The 22,647-nt window shown below is 48.8% G+C and overlaps 1 protein-coding gene across 1 annotated transcript in view; it reads right to left on the reverse strand.

Moving 5' to 3' along the window:
* Positions 1 to 22,647, reverse strand: part of SCN4A (sodium voltage-gated channel alpha subunit 4) — a 191,949-nt gene that overhangs the window by 138,081 nt on the left and 31,221 nt on the right. The gene's annotated exons all lie outside the window — the stretch shown is intronic.

The following is a 22,647-nucleotide window of genomic DNA, read 5'->3' on the forward strand; positions in this document are numbered from 1 at the left end:
GAGAACAAAAAAAAATATTTTTCCATTTTCTCCATTATGTCAGTCCATGAAAGTTGGACCACACTCGGATGTACTGTATGGACTCATAAATATGAATGGCCAAGGGCTATCCGATTCTTCGAGACAAATTTTGCATGTTGTTTTTTTTTCCTCAGACCACTCAGTCCGAGGCAAAAATTACACATGTACCGCAGGGCCGGTGTCAGCACTCGGTGCACCTAAGCAAGTGCCGGGGCCCTGGACAGCCAGGAAGGCCCACTCGCCGTCATCAGGGGCGGTGATCAGTTCTGCGCCCCACAGGCCACGTTCTGGGGACCACAATTCTCAGGCCAGCAGCTGAACTTTCCTGGATGATGCTCCTTTCAATCCGGGTCTTGCACCCAGTGTTCACTACTGAACTCTGTGTGCAAATGTAGAGCAGTTCATCTATAGGTGGAACTAGCGTGCGATGTGTGACGCCCTGGACCCCCAAGGGTCACAGTACACTAACACCACACACACACCCCTCCCCTGGTTAGGTGACACCAGTCAATCAAATTCTTGTTGCCACCCTCCAGACTTGATGTCCACACCAGGTGGGGCGGAGCCAGGCCATTGACCCCACCCACCGAGGAGTTCACAGGCCTGGAGGTGGGAAAAGACAGTGGAGTTTGGGGTAGGCAGTGAACGTGAGAGGAGTAAAAACTGTTGGTGTCTGGGTTATAGCCCAGGCACGTTCAGCAAGGTCGGCAGATGGTGGTGGCCGTCTGCAGGAGTTGGTGTAGGTCAGCGGAACCGTAGGACCGGGGTCGGACGGTGGCCCGCCGGTACTGAACCGGGGAACAGATTGAAGCCAAGCACCAAGGCAGGGTACTCAGACCCCGACCAGGCTAGGAGCCGCCGTAAAGGTCAAATTATCTGATTGCGGTCTGGACCTCAGGGGTTCATTCCCACCCAAGTCCCGTCAGAAGGCAACAGCCCAACCCGTCCGGATAAGTGCCACCGCCAAGGGCCACAGATCCAAGGGCCAGCGCCTGTGGGCAAACGGGCTTTCCCGACACGTACAAGCCAGGGAGCGGCTCCTATGGGAAGCCATAGGAGTCAAATACACTTACACAGGTGCAGGAAAACGACAGCCGCCATCAACCCATCCGGGGAGAGTGAGAACACCGCAGCCGGCTGTGGGCCTCGTCCATCCAGCCGTTTGGTTTACCAGAGACTCTGTCCTTCTGTGTCTGAGTGAGTACAATAGTGCCATCCGGCACCGCGCTGCACCGCGACGTTGCACCCGCGCCCACGCTGCCTCCCTGCCTCGGCACCTGCACCTATACCTCCTTACCTCCTTCCTACTCCACAACCGGGGCCCCGGAACCAACAGCCCCTACCCACGGAGGGGTAAACCCCTTAGCTGCTCTCCACCATCGCTCCCGGGATCTCCCGTCACCAGCAGCGGTGGTGCCCACCATCACCACAACCCGTGGGTGGCGTCACGACCAACATCCCAAACATCCACCAAAAACCTCCCCTTTTCACTACTTGTGGGCGAGGAAGCGCTGCTCGAGCCCCGGGTCCGGCCCCGTGCTTGAGCCACCGAGGAGCAGAAGCACCAGACCTGAGCGCCAGCGATTCCAGACGAGCGGCGTTCCCATCCCCACCACCCACGACAGATGCAATGCACTCCTGTCCCACAGATGAAGAGACTAGAAAGAGAGGAAGCAGCATCATCCGGGCCCAGAGCTGTATGTCCCCCCCCCTAGCTTTATGCGGCCCCCAGAGCTGTACACCTCACCCCTCCAACCGGTATGGGCCCCACAGAGCTGTATGTGCTCCCACCAGAGCTGTATGTGACCCCCTCAGAGCTGTATGTGCCTCCCCCAGAGCTGTATGGCCCCCCCAGAGCTTTATTCCACCCCATAATGTGCATGTGTGGCGCCCTGGACAAGCTAGGGGCCACAGAGAACAACACCCACACACCCCACCCTCCCAGAAGGCACACCAAAGCCAGTACACAAAACCCTTGTTGCCTTCCTCCAGGGGCTGAGGTTCACAGCAGGGGGTGGGCCAGGCGGTTGGCCCCGCCCACCGAGGAGTTCACAGTCCTGGAGGCGGGAAAACCAGGCAGATTAGTTTTGGAGAGGAGAGAGAACAGTTTGAGAAGTGAAAGTGGCAGGAGGAAAGTAGTAAAAGAGCAGCCTGAAGTTGGTTCGGGTGTGTGGCCCGGACAGAACAGCAAGGTTGGCAGACGGTGGTGACCGTCTGCAGGAGTGGCCGATTGGAGTCTACCGTAAGGACCGTGGACGGGTGGTGGTCCGGCGGTACCGGACCGGTACACAAAGAGAAGCCAGCACCAGTGGCAGGGGCTTTTCGGACCCCGGCAAGGCAAGGAGTCGCCGTGAATTTGCCGAATCCGTTAGTGAAGGGGACCTCCTGGGTTTCCAAACAGTCAAGTCTTGACAGAAGGCAACAGTCCAACCCAGTGAGAGAGACACTGCCACTGCCAAGGCAACCGTTTCTCAGGGCCAGCGCCTGCAGGCAAAAGGGGCTCCTCCAGCCCATATCCAAGTCGGGGAGCGGGTTACCGGTGGGAACCCATTGGAACCATACAGACAGCGTAGGTGCAGGGAAAAGACAGTCACCGCTAACCTGCAGGGAGCAACAACACCGCAGCCGTCCGAGGGACCCATCCATCCAGCCGCTTGTTTTACTGTGAACTGTGTCCTCATCATTGGGCTGAGTGAGTACCTCCGTGCCGTGCGGCACAGCGCTGCCCCTGCGACCCTGCACCTCATCAGGCCCCGCAACCCGCCTGTCATCCATCCCTACCCCATCACCGGGCCCCGGGACAACCCACCCCCTACCCACGGAGGGGAGGAATAACAACCAAGCTGCTCCCAGTCACCGCTCCCGGGATCCCCGTCCAGAGCAGCGGTGGTGTCACCAAAATCACCACAACCGTGGGTGGCGTCACGGACAATATCCCTAAAACCAAAACCACCCCTTTTCACTCACGGGCGAGGAGCGCCGCTCGAGTCCCCGGGATCCGGCCCATCGCTCGAGCAACCGGAGTAGCGGCAGCCGGACTCGAGCAGTGGGAGAGCGCAGCATCCCCTCCTCCGCCCGCGACACATGCCCCCAGAAACATCTAGTCCACCTCAGTAACATCTTTGCCTTTCAGTAACGTCTATGCCTCCCAGTAACATCTATGCCTCCGTGTAACATCTATGCCACTAAGTAACATCTAGAGCAGACCTGGGCAAGGGGCGGCCCGCGGGCCACATCCGGCCCGCCTGCTCTCTGTGACCGGCCCGCCCGTCTTCAGCCGGTGCAGTGGAGCCGGGCTGCAGCGTGCGAGCAGGGAGAGATCCTGTGCAGGTCCGCACAGTCAGTGCAGGCAGCGGAACGCAGGAGTCTTTCCTCTGTTCCCTGCCGGCACTAATTGTCAGTGACACACGCGCGCTCTGACGTTGTCAGTACTGCGCTGCGTGTGTCATTTCAAAAGTTCCCGCCGGGCAGGAGAAGAAGCAGCACATCAGACGGAATAATTCATCTTGCAGGACCTGCGATGATGTCCCGCCCATGTGACTGTGTGGGAGGAGACACAGGATGCCGGGCAGAAAGCAAGATACTGATTCCTGAAGGAGATGTGGACACATGATGACTGGTAATGAGAAAAAAGGGGACATGAGGGGGAGGGGGCTGCAGGGTGAGTGCATATGTGGGAACATGGAGCTGCAGGGTGAGTGCATATGAGGGCTGCAGACTGACAGAAGGATGTGAAGGGGTGCAGAGTGTTTGAGAGGGGTAAGTTGGGGTACAGGCAGCGTGAGATATGTGGGCATGGTGTGTGACATATGGGGGTGTAGTGTGTGTGATATGGGGGTGCAGGCTGTATGGGGTGTAGTGTGTGTGATATGGGGGTGCAGGCTAGTGGTGTAGTATATGGGGGTATAGTGATGTAGTATATTACAGGTGTGCTATATGGAGGTGTAGTATATTACAGGTGTACTATATGGAGGCGTAGTATATTACAGGTGTGCTATATAGTGGTGTAGTGATGTAGTATATTACAGGTGTGCTATATGGAGGTGTAGTATATTACAGGTGTGCTATATAGGGGTGTAGTGATGTAGTATATTACAGGTGTGCTATATGGAGGTGTAGTATATTACAGGTGTGCTATATAGGGGTGTAGTGATGTATTATATTACAGGTGTGCTATATGGAGGTGTAATATATTACAGGTGTGCTATATAGGGGTGTAGTGATGTAGTATATTACAGGTGTGCTATATGGAGGTGTAGTATATTACAGGTGTGCTATATAGGGGTGTAGTGATGTAGTATATTACAGGTGTGCTATATGGAGGTGTAGTATATTACAGGTGTGCTATATAGGGGTGTAGTGATGTAGTATATTACAGGTGTGCTATATGGAGGTGTAGTATATTACAGGTGTGCTATATAGGGGTGTAGTGATGTAGTATATTACAGGTGTGCTATATGGAGGTGTAGTATATTACAGGTGTGCTATATAGGGGTGTAGTGATGTAGTATATTACAGGTGTGCTATATGGAGGTGTAGTATATTACAGGTGTGCTATATGGAGGTGTAGTATATTACAGGTGTGCTATATAGGGGTGTAGTGATGTAGTATATTACAGGTGTGCTATATGGAGGTGTAGTATATTACAGGTGTGCTATATAGGGGTGTAGTGATGTAGTATATTACAGGTGTGCTATATAGTGGTGTAGTGATTTAGTATATTACAGGTGTGCTATATGGAGGTGTAGTATATTACAGGTGTAGTATATGGGGTGTAGTGATGTAGTATATTACAGGTGTATATAGGGGTGTAGTGATGTAGTATATTACAGGTGTGCTATATGGAGGTGTAGTATATTACAGGTGTGCTATATAGTGGTGTAGTGATGTAGTATATTACAGGTGTGCTATATGGAGTTGTAGTATATTACAGGTGTGCTATATGGGGTGTAGTGATGTAGTATATTACAGGTGTGCTATATGGAGGTGTAGTATATTACAGGTGTGCTATATAGGGGTGTAGTAATGTATTATATTACAGGTGTGCTATATGGAGGTGTAGTATATTACAGGTGTGCTATATAGGGGTGTAGTGATGTAGTATATTACAGGTGTGCTATATGGAGGTGTAGTATATTACAGGTGTGCTATATAGGGGTGTAGTGATGTAGTATATTACAGGTGTGCTATATGGAGGTGTAGTATATTACAGGTGTGCTATATAGGGGTGTAGTGATGTAGTATATTACAGGTGTGCTATATGGAGGTGTAGTATATTACAGGTGTGCTATATAGGGGTGTAGTGATGTAGTATATTACAGGTGTGCTATATGGAGGTGTAGTATATTACAGGTGTGCTATATGGAGGTGTAGTATATTACAGGTGTGCTATATAGGGGTGTAGTGATGTAGTATATTACAGGTGTGCTATATGGAGGTGTAGTATATTACAGGTGTGCTATATAGGGGTGTAGTGATGTAGTATATTACAGGTGTGCTATATGGAGTTGTAGTATATTACAGGTGTGCTATATAGGTGTGTAGTGATGTAGTATATTACAGGTGTGCTATATAGTGGTGTAGTGATTTAGTATATTACAGGTGTGCTATATGGAGGTGTAGTATATTACAGGTGTAGTATATGGGGTGTAGTGATGTAGTATATTACAGGTGTATATAGGGGTGTAGTGATGTAGTATATTACAGGTGTGCTATATGGAGGTGTAGTATATTACAGGTGTACTATATGGAGGTGTAGTATATTACAGGTGTACTATATGGAGGCGTAGTATATTACAGGTGTACTATATGGAGGCGTAGTATATTACAGGTGTACTATATGGAGGTGTATATTACAGGTGTGCTCTATGGAGGTGTAGTATATTACAGGTGTGCTATATAGGGGTGTAGTGATGTAGTATATTACAGGTGTTCTATATGGAGGTGTAGTATATTGCAGGTGTAGTATATGGGGTGTAGTGATGTAGTATATTACAGGTGTACTATATAGAGGTGTAGTATATTACAGGTGTACTATATAGAGGTGTAGTATATTACAGGTGTGCTATATGGAAGTGTAGTATATTACAGGTGTACTATATGGAGGTGTAGTATATTACAGGTGTACTATATGGAGGCGTAGTATATTACAGGTGTGCTATATGGAGGTGTATATTACAGGTGTGCTCTATGGAGGTGTAGTATATTACAGGTGTGCTATATAGGGATGTAGTGATGTAGTATATTACAGGTGTGCTATATGGAGGTGTAGTATATTACAGGTGTGCTATATAGTGGTGTAGTGATGTAGTATATTACAGGTGTGCTATATGGAGGTGTAATATATTACAGGTGTAGTATATGGGGTGTAGTGATGTAGCATATTACAGGTGTATATAGGGGTGTAGTGATGTAGTATATTACAGGTGTACTATATGGAGTTGTAGTATATTACAGGTGTGCTATATGGAGGTGTACTATATTACAGGTGTAGTATATAGGGGTGTAATGATGTAGTATATCGGAGGTGTATTATATAGTGGTGTAGTATAATACAGGTGTATATGGGGGTGTAGTATATTACAGGTATATGGAGGGAGTGTAGTATAATACAGGTGTAGTATATAGGGGTGTAGTTTATTACAGGTGTAGTATATGGAGGGGGTGTAGTGATGTAGTATATTGGGTAGAACTGAGGTAATTATATTAGTCCGGCCCTCTAAACCAATCCCAATTTCTCATGCGGCCCCATGGGAAAATTAATTGCCCACCCCTGATCTAGAGTATGCCCCCCAGTAATGTGTATGCCACCCAGTAATGTGCATGCCCCCAATAACATTTATGACTCCCAGTAACAGCTATGCCCCCTAGTAGTGTGTATGCCGCCAGTAATGTGTATGCCCCCAGTAACATGTATGCCCTCAGTAATGTCTATGACCCCCAGTAAGGTGTATGTCCCTCAGAAATGTGTATGCCCCTCAGTAACATGTATGCTCCCCAGTAACATGAATGCCCCCCAGTAATGTGTATTCCCCCCAGTAATGTCTATGCCCCTTAGTATTGTGTATGCCCCCCAGTAATGTGTATGCCCTCCAGTAATGTGTATGGCTCCCAGTAATGTTTCTGCCCCGCAGTAATGTCTATGTCCCCAGCCTCTCCTGTGATGCATATACTGTAGCTCCAGCCCCTCCTCTGATGCATATACTGTAGCCTCCAGCCTCCCATGTGATGTATGTACTGTTGCCTCCCAGCCTCCCATGCGATGTATATACTGCAGTCCTTGGCCTCTCCTGTGATGTAAATACTATAGCCCTCAGCCCCTTTTATGATGCATATACTGTAGCCTCCGGCCTCCTGTGATGTATATACTGTAGCTCCCAAACCCTCTTGTGATGTATATGTGACGCCCTGGCCGGGCCAGATAGTCACAGATAGGGCCCCGCATTACACCGTTCCCTGAAAGGTAACAGCAGCCAAACACATAAAACCCTAGTCACCTCCCTCAGTGCTTGATGGACATACCAGGGGGGCGGAACCAGGCGGTTGGAAGATGCCCACCGAGGAGTCTCAGACAGCCTGGGGTGGGAAAGTTTAGTTCTGTTCTAGAGTTCAAGTCTAGAGGTCAATTGGAGAGGTGTGTGGGCTGGAGCTGTGTGCAGCTCCAGCAGAGGAAAGACCCAAACTGAACCGGTGCCAGGGTAGGAGCCCTGGTACTGCTGGCTAGGAGGCAGACGGTGGTCTCCGTCTGCAGGAGCCGGGAAGATGGCTCGGTGGAACCGTGGTGGACCGGAACACGGTAGTGGCCCGCCGGTACCGACCCGGTGAAACGACTCGGAAACCGGAGCACAAAGGGGGATACTCAGACCCTGAAGCTAGGTCCAGAAGCTACTGGGGGCTAGCTAATTAACTGATTGCGGCCAGGATTAGAGGTCCTGTCCCACCCAAAGTCCCGACTGAAGGCAACAGCCCAACAAGGGGGATAAGCAGCCACCGCCACGGCTCAGAGATCCCACGGGCTAGTGTCTGCGGGCAAAGGGCTCCTCAGGCAACCACAAGCCGGGAGCGGACTCCTGAAGTTGCAAGCGCAGGTAGTCCACCATCACAAACAGGTGCAGGAGAAAGACAGAGACCACCAACCGGGTGGGGGACCAGACTGCAGCCGGCTGCGGGCACCGACCACCATCACCTTGGTTTACCAGAGACTCGTGTGTTTACTAATAGTGAGTATATCAGTGCCCTACGGCCGCCCATCTCCCTGCAACGCCAAATACATCCCCCCAACGGGTCCCAGGGCCACCATCCGTGCCCACGGAGGGGTTAACAACTTGCTGCGCAACATCTCCCTCGGGTTCCCTGTAACTGCAGTGGTGGTGTCCACCTTCACAACATCCCGTGGGTGGCGTCACGAACTTAACACGGCTCCGGCCGTACACTTACGTCCCCAAACCGCAAACCCCTTTTTGATTGACGTGATCGCAGGACCCTCGGGTCCGGAAACCCTCGAAACACCCACTGAAGGTCCGGACCCGAGCGGCTTGGCTGCCGATTACGGGGCGGTACATATATACTGTAGCCCCCAGCCCCTCCTATGATGTATATACAGCAGTCTCCATGTGCATTGTGCACGGCCATGTCTGTTAAAATGACATCTGCCATGCAGCGTGTCTTGCACAGCCACATGCCAGGGAAGAGCTGGATGGAGATAAGCGGAGGAGGTGAGTGAGGCTTGTTGCAGACTTCTCCATGTGTCTGTTTGTGCATGTATGATGTGTTTATCTATGTACGTCAGTGTGTATATATTTTTGTCGGTTTCTATGTATTTATGTGAATTTGTCTTCAAATTTGTATATGTACGTATACCTGTATGTGTACATGTCCGTGTATGTGCGTGTCTGCGTGTGCATGGAGCCCACTGAGACATTTCCGCCCAGGGCCCACAAATACCTGGAGCCGGTCCTGATGTGCAGTGTGCCTCATTGAATAAAATTGATCTGAGTATGATCTGATTTTTTTACAGATAGCACTCAGACTAAAAATACCGTTGTCTGCACAAGCCCTTAGAAAAATATGTCTGTTAGCTTCCAGAAACAGCCCCACACCTGTCAACTGCTTATGCCAGATATTTGATGTGAATGGACCAGAGCTGCAAAACCAGACAACATGTGGATAGGTGTGCCACTATTGTGTGTGCTACTATTTGTCTATGACTACTGCCGGCGGAGTGATGAACACCACCGGCCTGAAGAAACCACTAAGTGTCATGCACCCCACCCGAAGTCACATTCGCACACAGTCCCCTTGGTGAAAATGTGCGGCGCCCGTGCAGCCCTGGGCCTGCCCTACACTGTGAGCAGAGTCAAGGCCACGTCTCACTAAGCAACATCGCTAGCAACATCGCTGCTGAGGCATGACTTTTGTGACGCAACAGCGATGTTGCTAGCGATGCTGCTGTGTGTGACATACAGCAACAACCTGGCCCCTGCTGTGAGGTCGCTGGTTGTTGCTGAATGTCCTGGGCCATTTTTTAGTTGTTGCTCTCCCGCTGTGAAGCACACATCGCTGTGTGTGACAGCGAGAGAGCAACAACTGAATGTGCAGTGAGCAGGGAGCCGGCTTCTGCGGACGCTGGTAACCAATGTAAATATGGGGTCACCAAGAAGCCCTTTCCTTGGTTACCTGATATTTTACTTCGTTACGAGCGTCCACCGCTCTCATGCTGCCAGTGCTGGCAACCCGATGTGTACTCTGGCTAGGAGTGCATGGAGCCAGCGCTAAACGGTGTGCGCTGGTAACCAAGGTAAATATCGGGTTGGTTACCCGATATTTACCTTAGTTACCAAGCGCAGCATCGCTTCCACGTGTCGCTGCTGGCTGGGGGCTAGTCACTGGTTGCTGGTGAGATCTGCCTGTTTGACAGCTCACCAGCAACCCGTGTAGTGACGCTCCAGCGATACCTGCCAGGTCAGGTTGCTGGTGGGATCGCTGGAGCGTCTCTTAGTGTGACAGTACCTTCATTCCCCGCACAACCTGATATCAAAGGAAGCAAGGAAAATGCCTACGAGTAAAGGACTTTTAGCAACGAAAACAAAGATGGCATGACTAGGTCTTGGATAGGAAACGAGCTCCACCCATAGTGGGCGGTACAGTGTAAAAAGAGCATGAAGCTATGCCCTTGTGCTCGAAGGCTGGGGATTAAGAAATGCCTCGTCTTCAGTGGATGTACCAAAAAGAGGGAGCCTGCCTTTCCCATAAAGCTGATTGGGAACGGATGTCAGTTCTGAAGAAATTGGGGAAGGTACCAGAAGAGGCCGAACCCTGGAGGGTGCGGCTCGGAGGATGGAGATTTCCCCAACAATACAGGTCGCTGCCATTTTTGAAGCAGACATGGAGGGAGGCTACGTTTCAAGCAAGGCAAGAGAAAGGAGCCGTCTGCATTATAGCTGAGGTACGATTGTCTAAGGCAGCTGCTGAGCTGGTCGTAAGTGAGAGAGAAGATCAACCAGCCCTGGTTTAGTGACTGGTGGGCAACCTGACAAGCTGCAGTCTCACAGAGGATGAGTGCCAGTGGGTGCAGACCCGGATCAGTCGCCCACAGTGAGATACCAGAGGTTACACACAACCGAGAAGTGGCTTATTTCAACTGGCAGCATGGCCATGGCTACATCATAGAGACTGGGACCCAGGACTGGGTGTTCGTAAAACGAGCCACGGTGGAACAAAGATACCTGCTCTGGCAAGACAGCCCTTTCGCAGAAGGTCTCTATGTTGCGTTTTTAAACCTAGAAAGCCCCCAGGGATTGTATGCCATCGCGGTGATGCGGGGAGCATTAATACCCTGGGCATTGTTAGCGGAAGGATGAGAAACATAGCCAGGATCATTGTAGGATCAGCCACGGTGTGCGTGGAAGAAAAAAAAACTGACAAGGTGACTCTGTGAACTGCCCCAGTTGCACTTGTTGCATCCATACATACAGGACTGTTTCGCGTTCCGCGGGAAGGGGGGGGGCGAAGTGTCAGGTGATCAGGCCCCTGACGTTGGCCCCGAACGACCAAAGTTTTTGTTCGTTTCTCCTTCCCTCAGTTGTTTTGCGCATGTTGCGCCCCCCCCCCTCTGCTGGAAAGTGGAACTCTGATCGGTGAAGAGAACTGCGTGCCCTCCGCTGTGCCCTTGCTCCATAGACACTGCCTTTACCCCTTGGACCTTGCCATTGCTCCATGGACCCTACCCCTACCCGGAGCTCCTGGGCTAAGTTGTACAACAGTGGATTGGTATCTGCAGAGAGGTGAGGAGGAAGGAAACGGTGGACACTGTAGACTGGGTCCTTACTGTCGTGCGCCCTGCCAGAAGCATATGGACGATGCTTCTGATAGCAGAAGGAACTGTTGGTCTGCGGGCGACTGCTAGTCTTAAACCTGTCCGGATGAGAGAAATGAACTCTGGCCTCTGGTCATAACCTATGTAGACTCTAAAATATTTTTTTTTTATTTATCTAAAAAAAACAAACAAAAAAAGAGAGGGTGGACATGCCCCTGTATGGTTTATGCCATATATTTTATGTGTTATACCAAGTGTATATGTTAATGTGTTATGCTGCTAGCTGGTGCAGGTTCCAGGTACAGTAGAGTGGGACTGTCACCAAAGGCGCCACTTGGTGGTTGGGCTGAGATAGCAGCATGATGGAAGAAGCAGAGTAAAAAAGTAGTGACAGATGCAGGAAAGAGGACAGTCGGGAGGTGCAAAAGCAGCCAGTGTTTAATAGGGTTCAAGTATAAGAAGACGTGGCTTGGTGCTAGGGCCACTCAAGGAACCCTGGGGTAACTTCAAGAGGTCTGGATCCTACGGCTCACCCCGGCGGGCATAGACTCATCCAGCTAGGGAGCCGCTGGGGCCCAGAATCACACGAAGGTGAACTGAGTCAGGAGAATGGAGACATAGACCCTTGAGGAAGAGATTCAAGATAGTGGAGGGGAACAGGTCAAGGAGTAGTACCCAAAACTGAGAGGAAGGAATGAAAGGAAGTCCATGTCTGTCATAATGGTGTGAAGAATAAAAGTGAACGTTTCTGGTTGGCTAAGCAATCACTGCTGTTGTGTGGGTTACTAACTGTCCAAATCTACTGCTGAAACTAAATAGGAGAGAAAAGGAGCAATAGGGTCTTACCCGATATATTGGGCAAAATCATATAAAAGTGGTGCACTCACCTGATCGGGTTGTGCCAGTCACAACTCCTTTAACAGGAAAGAGTGAGCGACTAAGCGGTCCAGCAGCAGCCCTGTTGCACAAGTGGAACGTCAAAAGGAAAACTGGAGAAAAAACAGGTTTTTTGCCGCGCTTGAAGACCACAGACAATGATGTCAAAACAGATGATTCTTTTTATTTCATTCCTACACGTTTCGGAGACCCCAACTGTCTCCTTCTTCAGGGAAAAGAACTTCTTTTCCCTGAAGGAGACAGTTGGGGTCTCCGAAACGCGTAGGAATGAAATAAAAAGAATATTCTGTTTTGACATCAATGTCTGTGGTCTTCAAGCGCGGCAAAAAACCTGTTTTTTCTCCAGTTTTCCTTTTGACAAATCTACTGCTGGCGGAGTGATGGATACTGGCCTGAAGAAACCAGTAAGTGTCATGCACCCCACCTGAAGTCACATTCGCACACAGAGTCCCCTTGGTGAAGGTTATCGCGCCTGGGGCCGGCACCTTCCTTCACCTGTACAACCAATTTAAAGGTGTTGTGTGGTTTAGAAAATATAGTATTAAACTGGGTCAACTGAAATCTGAGGGTATTCACTAGAGATGGGTGAATTGATTAACAGGACTCTGACCCATCAATCAGGTCAGTAATCTGTGACTGCTGGACAGGAGGGTTTACTTCTCAGAATTCCCAGCTCTTCTTTTGATTATCCGGGCAGGCATGACATCATGTGTGTGATACACAGCAATGAAGATGTCACACCAGGCTCTCCCATTTCTGTTATTCAATTCAGTTTTTAGAAAGAAAATATAGCTATGACTTGATTTGGTCTACACAATTCAACACCTTGAAGAGCGTTGTCTTTTTGGAATAATCTGTTATTATTAAAATGTTCTCATAACATTCAAAAATAAGCAGTTCATAAATAGTTGCCAACATATCTGGTGACAGTTAAGTTAAATTAGTAGGAACAATTGTTGACTTTAGAACTCACTCATATGCATGGTATAGTTATGTAGAGTGTGAAATAAACAGCTAAAAGATACTGCTGCTGACACTCTGGAACAAAGAGAAGTTTGTTTAAAATGTGATATCTTGGATACTAAACTTTCCTGTAATAACATTGAAGGAATGAATGAGGATGCCCCATAACCCGCTAGTGTTATCATGCTTAAAAAATGCTTCATGAAAAATGATTGCAGTGCCATACAGAAAAAAACATATGGTCCACATGGATGTGTGCATGATCCTTAATCATGAATATTGGTAACAATAGACAATGCAAAGTTCATTTTTTCAATACATACATTAAAGGCCGCTTTACACGCAACGACATCGCTAACGAGATGTCGTTGGGGTCACGTAATTCGTGATGCACATCCGACCTCGTTAGCGACGTCGTTGCGTGTAACAGCTACGAGCGAGTGTTAACGATCAAAAATACTCATCTAATCGTTGATCGTTGACCCGTCATTCAATTTCAAAATCTCGTTGGTCGTTGTGGACGTAGGTTGTTCATCGTTCCTGAGGCAGCACACATTGCTACGTGTGACACCCCGGGAACGACGAACAACAGCTTACCTGCGTCCACCGGCAATGAGGTGAGCGTGTCGTTAAGTCGGCTGGTCTCCGCCCCTCCGCTTCTATTGGTCGGCCGTTGTGTGACGTCGCTGTGACGGCGCACGAACATCCCCCTTAACAAAGAGGTTGTTCGCCGCCCACAGCGACGTCGCTAGGAAGTAGTGTGACAGGTAACAGCGATATTGTGCGCCACGGGCAGCGATTTGCTCGTGACGCACAAACGACGGGGGCGGGTGCTTTCACGAGCGACATCATTAACGATGTTGCTGCGTGTAAAGCAGCCTTAAGGGCCAATTTATCAAGACCAGTGATTCTCTTTCCAGTCTATCCAGTATTGATGAGGGGCCTTGATGGAGTCAGATGCTCCTAATTCATGAACAAGTCTCCTCTTGAATCTGGAGCATCTGGCGTGTGCCATCGTGACCTATGCTAGAAATATTACTCCAGTCACGTACTGGAGTGAGATTTCTTGTGTATGGAAGGTCAAAATGCTGCATCAATTAGACAAACTGTGGTGTCACACCCCTGTTGCATCCATTTCAATGTAAAGTTGCACAACCTTTGGTGAAACTCCGAATTGCCAGAAGTGTGGTGTGAAAGTTTTGATGAATCAGACCCAATATGTTTGTTTCTAGTCATACACTATGTTCTTATATGTACAGTTTATATAAAAGAGATTAAATCTGATTTCCTAATGTCACATCATTGCACTTGTACTGAACTCAGCTAAAAATGGATTGTCTCTAATAATTCTACTATAAATATATCTCCATCTTCTCTCCAGACGCGTCATGTTTTTTTCTAAACAACATCATGACCATCTGCTCCTGCTGAAAATTGGGATCTCCTGAGCTTTACTTTAATCCCTTCCTGACAGGGCCAATTTTTGTTTTCTTGATTCTTTGCTTTTTTATCTTCCCTTCTTCCAAGGGCCATAACTTTTATTTTCCATCAACAAAGACAAACAAAGACTAGTGTTTTGGTGCCACAATTAACTTTACCATAGCATGTAAAGAGAAACAGGAAAAAAATTCAAAGAAATTTAAAATTATGAAAAATATAGAATTCGCCACTTTTTATTTATGACATTAACAGAGCTGTAAAAATTACTTGGTAACTTGATTCTGCAAGTTAGTAGGATTATTATTTATATTTTAGTCCTTTAAAATATGTTTTGGTTCATGTTTCTATTTTCTAAGACTCATGTTTTTTTTCTGTTTATGGAACTGGATGAGGTTTTTTTTTGGTGGGGCAAGTTTTTTTTTCAACTATTTTTACACATTTTTTTTAGCCCCTAGCTAAGCAACCTGAATACACTGTAAAAAAAATTACTGTTTTCCTATAAAGTGCAGCTACAGGGAAGACTTCATGAGTATTCAAAAATTTCGATGAAACCCCACAGGGAAACCCCAATCGAGCCGTAGAGGTGTCGGCAGCGTGAACACTTGTACTTATTGGATAGAGTTTGTTCCTCCAAACATGGATGTCAAAAGAGAGAAACCAGCTGTAATTCAATTTGATTTACAATCTTTTTTTACAGAGTCTCATTAAATTGACTTCCTTGGAATGAAAAAGCGACAATATATTTCTCATCTATACTCACCCTATCTGGTGACTTCTATTTTTATCTATTGCCTTATCTATTGTAGAGTACTGTTCTGTTACTCCTGCTTCCAAGATGACTACCGCAGTGACATGGAGAATACAGAGGTAAGTCTAAACCACAGCTCCTGTGCCATCCCTGTGTTGTGGGATATGAGAGTCAGAGAAGGCATGGTTTAGACTTCCTTTGCACTCCCCATGGCACTGTGATAGCCATCTTGGAAGCAGGAGGAAAAGAACTCCAATTTTAGTGGAGAAGGCAGTGGTAGAGAAATGGAAGACACCAAATAGGGTTGACTATATGTAAAAAAAAATTTCTTGTAGAAATTGTGTTGTTTTTTTGGTGTTGACTCAGATTATTGTCCTTCGATGTAGGGGACAATATTATTAAGTCACATGACTGTATCTTTAATTGTAGACACTCTACATAGGTGTTCGTCTCATAGGATTCTTTCCCCCGTGGTCCCCACAAAGCTTCTCATGAGCCAGATCAGACACCCCATACTTTGCACTGACGAGGGGCAAGCACCCCGAAACACCGTGTCTGCAAATTGGGATTCTGATCTGGCTTATATATCCTAGGTCATATGCAAAGGATTCTTAAAAAGTCACATTTGACGTTTAGGATCGCTACTTCCAATAGGTGGCACTGCGCTAGAGTTTGTCTCCATTCCTGGAGAGATAATTTGAGGATTCTTTCAGTGAGTTTTTTTTATTTAGATGTGGTACTTACTTTTCAGCAGATACTCTATCATTTAATCTCAATCTTTCCATCTCTTTAACAAAGCAGACCAGGACACCCCACAGTGCTGCCCCCTTTCATGATCTCCCACCTCTCTTCCCAGCAGTGCCATGCAGTAGCTCTTGTACAGCAGCCTACTCACTTAGGGGTGCTTCACACACAGCGAGATCGCTACTGAGATCGCTGCTGAGTCACGGTTTTTGTGACCTCATTAGCGATCTCTCTGTGTGTGACACTGAGCAGCGATCTGGCCCCTGCTGTGTGATCGCTGCTCGTTACACACAGCCCTGGTTCGTTTTTTTATTGTTGCTCTCCCGCTGATAAGCACACATCGCTGTGTGTGACAGCGAGAGAGCAACAATCCTGAATGTGCATGGAGCAGGAGCCGGCGTGTGACAGCCTGCGGTAAGCTGTAACCAAGGTAAACATGGGGTAACCAAGGTGGTTACCCGATATTTGACTTCGTTACCAGCCTCCGCAGCTCTCACGCTGCCAGTGCCTGCTCCCTGCACACACAGCTAAGCGGTGTGCGCTGGTAACTAATGTAAACATCGGGTAACCATACCTGATGTTTACCTTAGTTACCAGTGTCCGCAGCTTCCAGACGCCGGCTCCGTGCAAGCGCAGCGTCGCTTGCACGTCGCTGCTGGCTGGGGGCTGGTCACTGGTCGCTGGTGAGATCTGCCTGTTTGACAGCTCACCAGCGACCATGTAGTGATGTAGCAGCGATCCTGACCAGGTCAGATCGCTGGTCGGATCGCTGCTGCATCGTTAAAGTGTGAAGGCACCCTTAGTTATCTCTATACTCGCATTTTGTCATACACAGACACTTGTCTTAGCTTGTCTCATATGTAGTAATTGTCCTCAAATTCAGGCCTCAGGACTTGCTCTACTTGTGTTAGCTATAGCAGTATAACCTGGCACTTCAATATTGTGAACAACTGGCATTTGTATTCAGCGTCGGACTGGCTGCAGGAGGAATCTCCTGTAATGCCAGGCCTGGATTCAGTTACCTGCTTTGCACTCCGGAGCTCTCAGCTGCAGCCTGGTCTGATCTCAGAGTTTGCAGGACAGGTGAGAGCACCGGAGATCAGCCCGGGATGTCTGCAGCTGTCATGAACTGAACCGCAATCGCCAGGGAATCAATCACTTGGCGCTCGCGGTGCAGTCTAGGCTGCACTCCAGAGCTCAGGTGAGAGCTCCGGAGTGCAATGCAGGTAACTGAATCCAGGCCTGGTATTACAGGAGATTCCTCCGCTAGCCAGTCCGATGCTGTTTGTATTGTTCGTCAATCCAGTATGACACAGACCTTTGTTTGCAGTGCGGGAGGTACACACGGTGTCATATTCACAGCGGTGGATTCCGTGGCCACCTCCGACGCCACCTGCAAACAGTCTCACTCAAGCAGCATGTTTTACTGATGGAGGTCTAAAATTAAGACCAAAACGTCTGTAACACTGGATTGGCTGCTATTCAAAATAAATATATTTTGTTCACTATATTGGAGTGCCTGGTTATAGTTATATTGATATTATGGGTTTGGATCCTACCAGCGAACCCTGGCATAGTCAGAAGTGCCGTGCCTTGTGTACTATTGCTCTTCTTGTGTGGCGTTCCTTAACTTTAGGAATAAAGGGTGCTTTACACGCTGCGACATCTATAACGATATATCGTCAGGGTCACGTCGTTAGTGACGAACATCCGGCGCCGTTAGCGACATTGCAGCGTGTGACACCAAGGAGCGACGATCAACGAGCGCAAAAACGGTAAAAATCGTTGCTCGTTGACACGTCGCTCCGTTGCTGCTGCAGGTGGCAGGTACGATGTTGGTCGTCGTTCCTGCGGCACCACACATCGCTATGTGTGACACCGCAGGAAAGACGAACATCTCCTTACCTGCGTCCACCGGCAATGAGGATGGAAAGAGGTGGGCGGCATGTTCTGGCCGCTCATCTCCGCCCCTCCTCTGCTATTGGACGGCTGCCGTGTGACGTCGCTGTGACGCTGCACTAATCGCTCCCTTAGAAAGGAGGCGGATCTCCGGCCAGAGAGACATCGCAGGGAAGGTAAGTCTGTGTGACGGGTGTTAGCGATGTTGTGCGCCACGGGCAGCGATTTGCCTGTGACGCACAACGAACGGGGGCGGGTACGCTCGCTAGCGATATCGGTACCGATATTGCAGCGTGTAAATTACCCTTAAGTCTCTTTGCTCCCTGTCTGTTTGAAATCTTCACTTTTGTGGTTGATAATCTTGGCCTGGTTGGTATATACACCCTTCACTTTAAGGAATAAGCCTCTTTGCTACCCTGTTTGCTGCTTATCATCTACCTCTTTCTGTCTCTCAAGGTGTATTAATCTCTTCCACTTGGGCTGATTTATTCAACTGCAGGCTGGAGTTTCTGATATGCTTCTGTGGCGCCCCTGAGGGTTCAGTCGCCACAGAGGTACTGCACCTCATTCAGAGGTGTGGGACCTCATTCTCTGGTAAGGAGGAGGTCACAGACTATTGCACGCACACACACTCCTGACTTAGCTACACTCCATCAGGCCGTGGTGAGGGCGAGTTGCTCCTTTGGGAGAGCACAGTTGCAAAACCAATCTGCAGGTGGGGTTACTTAAGGGGTGGAAACTAAGAACAGTGAGGGCAGAACGAAGGAGATGTGGAGGAGAGCGGTCCTGAGGGCTGGAGCTGTGGGAGCTCGTACAAGAGACTGTAAAGGAGTAGGAGGAAAGGAAGAAGGAGTCTTAGAGCCACGGGAAGTAAGAAATCCACCAGTGGGCTCGCATCCACAGCCGTTGTACCGTTGGGAAGGGACTAGACCGCAAAGGGGACCAGCCCCTAGACTAGTGGAGAACAACCAGGCTCAGCTAACAAACCAGAGGCTACGGCAACTTCAAGTGCCGAAGCCACATACAGCCATTGAAAAGGTGACCACAGAGGGCCAAGGGATAGGACAAACAAGCCACCCATAACAGGGTCCGCGGACACAGGCTCAGGGCTCTGTGTGTGATGGAGCAGGGCAGGAAGACGACCGGGAAAGGGATACAGAAAGGAACATCGGTCCTCTGAAATACCCGAGATTGGCTGGATCCCATCACAGCAGGACTCGACATTCTAAGGGGCACTTTGCACACTACGACATCGCAGGTGCGATGTCGGTGGGGTCAAATTGAAAGTGACGCACATCCGGCGTCGCAGGCGATATCGTAGTGTGTAAAGCCTTTTTGATATGATTAACGAGCGCAAAATCGTCATAATCGTATCATCGGTGTAGCTTTGGTCATTTCCATAATTTGGAAATGACCGATGTTATGATGTTGTTCCTTGTTCCTGCGGCAGCACACATCGCTGTGTGTGAAGCCGCAGGAGCGAGGAACATCTCCTACCTGCGTCCTGTGGTTCACGCCAGCTATGCGGAAGGAAGGAGGTGGGCGGGATGTTTACGTCTCACTCATCTCCGCCCCTCCACTTCTATTGGCCGCCTGCCGTGTGACGTCGCTATGATGCCGCACGACCCGCCCCCTTAATAAGGAGGCGGGTCGCCGGCCAGAGCAACGTCGCAGGGCAAGTGAGTGTATGTGAACCTGCCGTAGCGATAATGTTCGCTATGCCAGCTATCACCATGATATCGCAGCTGCGACGGGGGCAGGGACTATCTCGCTCAGCATCGCAAGCATCGGCTTGCGATGTTGTAGCGTGCAAAGTGCCCCTAAGTGCCCCTAAGTGCAGCCTCTGACCGGTTGTAACAACCTGGAGCTGACAACTGTGAGTAAAGAACTGGTGACTGCATCCCTCTGTTTGTCCAGTTATTGCCTGCACCCCAACATTAATTCCTCCATCATACACAATCACCTGCCCTGGGGTGAAGCTCTACCCGTGGAGAGCTGAACCACCTCTGCTGAATCACCACCGACCCCAGGGGAACTGAATGGCAGCAGTGGCCCATATCTTGCCGCATACCATGAGTGGTGTCACGACTTATCCCCTGTAAATATCACCCACTCAATTTAAAACAAGACCGCCAGGGTCACAGAGTCGGGCCCTGCCAACGTGACCTCCCAACAGAACCCCGGCCCAGTTCCGAGTGCCCCACGGCCCTGGTGAGTGTGTCTTTTCTCTTGGATCCTATATATCTGGAGTAACACACTAATTGGCAAGTGTAACTTGCAGACATCTTGGCCCTCTCTTGATACTGCTTCTGCCTGGCTGCTCATCTGCATATCTATCTCCTCTGTGGGAAGGTAGCTCACAGTATAAATCCATAGGGGAATGAAAGGTTTGCAAATGTTCCCTTGACTAAGTATCTAAAAGTTGTACCACTAGTTTTATATTATTGACTAGCCCACTAGATGGGTCATCAATATCAGATCAGTGGGTGTGAAAACTGCTGAATGGTGGAGTTGCCAAGTGTGGGAGCCCCACTGATCTGATGTTGATGACCTATCCCAAGGATAGGTGATCGATATAAAATTATTGCAACAACTTTTTAATTCACTATCCTCTGCATTCATCACTTCCGACTTCACCCTAGCTCCTCCATTGCACCTTTGGAATTTTAGTGTAGGAGGTGAACTTGACCCTGTACCTGTTATGCTATGAATTCTGTGATATACCAGTTGTATTGTATATCTTAATATGTAATGCTGCTAGCTAGGTGCAGGTTCCAGATGCAGCAGAGCAGGACTGTTTACAACAGGTGTCACCTAGTGAGTGGGCTGGGATACCAGCGGAGTACAAAAGATAGGCTTAAGGGGGACGTAACAGATACGAGAAGGAGGACAGTAGGGAAGTGTCGAGAGGGGAGAGTAAAGTATAGGGTTCAAGTCCTAGTTAGTATTGAAAAAATTACATGCCAAAAGAAGTTTGGACGTATCTCCCCTGTCTGCTAGTTAGTATTGAAAACATTACATGGCAAAAGAAGTTTGGACGTATCTCCCCTGTCTGCTGCTAGTTAGTATTGAAAAAATTACATGCCAAAAGAAGTTTGGACGTATCTCCCCTGTCTGCTGCTAGTTAGTATTGAAAAAATTACATGCCAAAAGAAGTTTGGACGTATCTCCCCTGTCTGCTGCTAGTTAGTATTGAAAAAATTACATGCCAAAAGAAGTTTGGACGTATCTCCCCTGTCTGCTGCTGAAGTGGAAGCAATCTCCATTTTAGAGGAGTTGGATGAATCTTCCCCACAAACGGTAGGAGGCCAGATAGTCAATTTTCCTACCTCAATATATCCTCGTTCCACCACTTTCCCCCCCTTCTCTATTTGCCCTGAGGTTGAGATTTTTTGTAAGTTGGTCTCTGAGGATTTGAAACATCTGACCAAGAAACATACGAGAGATAATCTCACCCCAGACCAACGGAGAGCGATGAAAGAACTAAAAGAGCTTGATGACATCATTATAAAGCCAGCGGATAAGGGGGGAAATGTGGTGGTGTGGCCTCGTTCCATGTATGAGAAGGAAGCCGGCCGCCAACTCCGGGACCGCCAAACATACGCTCCCCTGACGCATAATCCCCTGAGTGGTTTCATGATAGAATTATACAATATTCTTGATAGAGCCTTCACACAGGGTATCATCACTAAGAAGGTGCTAGACGGCCTTACCATCAAATGCCCTGTAGTGCCAACCTTCTATCTTCTTCCAAAGGTCCATAAGGACCCCGTCTGCCCCCCGGGACGTCCGATTGTCTCGGGCATTGGAGGGATGTGCGACCCAGTTTGCAAGTTTATCGAACATTACCTGCATCCACTGGTGGAAATGCTGCCCTCTTATGCCCGGGACACCCTTGACGTCTTAAGGCGGGTCGACGGTCTATTCGTGGACAATGGGACTCTACTCACTACCATCGATGTGGAGTCTTTATATACATGCATCGACCATCAACATGGCCTGAGGGCGGTCGGTTACTTTCTGAGCATGAGCAGTCTTGATGGGCTGTTGTGTCAACTGATTATTGAGTTGTTAGAATTTATTCTGACACACAACTTCTTCACATTCAGGGACAAATTCTTCTTGCAGAAGCGGGGGACCGCGATGGGGGCGACCTGTGTGCCCTCCTACGCTAACCTGTTTCTAGGATACTGGGAGAGGGAGGTGTTTGGAGGTGACGCACAGGCCGATGCCCCCGTCCAATTGTGGATACGATATATAGATGACGTGCTGATTCTATGGGGGGGTACCTCAATTGAACTGGAGAACTACATCTGCTCCCTCAATAAGAATCAGCACGGCATCAAACTTACCCACAAATACCACGCTATGGAGATTGACTTCCTGGATGTGAAATTAATTGTACACCCTGACCGGTCCCTGCAGGCTGACATGTTCAGAAAGGAGACCTCGACTAATGCATTGCTCCACGCTACCTCCAATCATCAAGCCTCTACAGTACGAGCTATACCCGTGGGGCAATATCTTCGTGCTCGAAGGATTTGCTCGACCGAGCAATACTTTGAAGAACAAGCCACGGATCTTCGAGTTAGATTCTGAGAGCGAGGATACTCGCATCGT

The sequence above is a fragment of the Anomaloglossus baeobatrachus genome, chromosome 5, assembly GCF_048569485.1.
Source record: "Anomaloglossus baeobatrachus isolate aAnoBae1 chromosome 5, aAnoBae1.hap1, whole genome shotgun sequence".
Classification (NCBI taxonomy): Eukaryota; Metazoa; Chordata; class Amphibia; order Anura; family Aromobatidae; genus Anomaloglossus; species Anomaloglossus baeobatrachus.